The following is a 1,641-nucleotide window of genomic DNA, read 5'->3' as shown; positions in this document are numbered from 1 at the left end:
TTTCCAATTTTTCCGACAATTCATTATTAGAGTGTAAAAATACTATGGATTTTTGAACATTGATTTTGAATCCAGAGACTTTCCCATATTTGCTCATTGTTTCTAATAGTGTTCTTGTGGAGTTTTTAAGATTTTCTATATAAAGTATCATGTCATCCACAAATAGTGACAGTTTGACTTCTTTGTTTCTTATTTGGATGCTTTTTATATCTTTGTCTTGTCTGATTGCACTCGCTTCCTAGCGAGTGCAATGTTATATTGAATAACTTCCAATGTTATATTGAATAGTGGCGATCATGGACAGCCTTGCTTTTTTCCTGATCTTAGAGGAAAGGTTTTTAGTTTTTCACCATTAGGTATAATGTTGACTGAGGATTTGTCATAGATGACCTTTATTATTTTAAGGTACTTTCCTTCTATACTGATATTGTTAAGTGTTTTGATCGTAAATGGGTGCTGTATCTTGTTGAAGGCTTTTTCTGCATCTATTGATATGAACACATGATTCTTATTTTTTAATTTGTTTATGTGGTATATCACATTAATCGATTTGCATATGTTGAGCCATCTCTCTGTCTCTGGGATGAATCTCACTTGATCATGGTGTATAATATTTTTAATGTGTTGCTCTATTCAGTTCGTTAGTGTCTTATTTAGGATTTTTGCATCTGTGTTCATGAGAGATATTGGTCTGTAGTTTTCTTTTTTTGTGTTACCATTACCATGTTTTGGTATCAGAATAATATTGGTCTCATAAGATGAGTTGGGAAGTATTGCCTCCTCTTCAATTTTTTAGAAGAGTTTGAGGAGAATAGGTATTAAATCTCTGAATGTTTGGTAGAATTCACTGGTGAAGCCATCACGTCCAAGACTTTTACTTTTTGGTAGGTTTTTGATGATTGTTTCAATTTTCACACTGCGAATAGGTATATTTAGATTTTCCGGTTCTTCTTGATTCAGTCTAGGAAGGTTGTATATTTCTAAGTACTGGTCCATTTCTTCTAGGTTATTAAATTTGGTGTTATATACTTTTTCATAGTATACTTGTATGATCCTTTGTATTTCTGTGATATCAATCATAATTTCCCTTATTTCATCCTGATTTTGTTTATTTGTCTTTCCTCTTTTTTCTTTATTGAGTCTAGCCAGGGTTTTGTCAATTTTATTAACTTTCTCAAAGAATCATCTCTGTTGCATTTATTTTTTTCTATTCTTTTTTTGTTTTCACTTTTATTTAACTGTGCTCTAATTTTGATTATCTATTTCCTTCTGCTGACTTTAGGCTTCATTTATTTTTCCTTTCCTAGTTTTTTAAGATGAGGCTTTAGATTGTTTATTTGGGCTCATTTTTGTTTTTGGAGATAGGCTTGTAATGATATGAACTTTCCTCTTATGACTGCTTTTGCTGTGTCCCAAAAGTTTTGATACGTTGCACTATCATCATCATTTGTTTCTATGTATCTCTTGATCTCTCTTTTTACCCTCTGACCCAGTTATTCTTCAGTAAAATGTTGTTTATATCTCCATGTTTTTGTCTTTCTTCCTGATTTCTCTTTGGAGTTGATCTCTAGTTTCAAAGCATTATGATAAACAATATGGTTGTTATTAGTTCAACCCCCTTATATTTGTTGAGGCTATCTC

This window comes from Pteropus alecto, unplaced genomic scaffold, assembly GCF_000325575.1.
Source record: "Pteropus alecto unplaced genomic scaffold, ASM32557v1 scaffold22, whole genome shotgun sequence".
NCBI lineage: Eukaryota > Metazoa > Chordata > Mammalia > Chiroptera > Pteropodidae > Pteropus > Pteropus alecto.
This window is presented reverse-complemented; position numbering follows the sequence as displayed.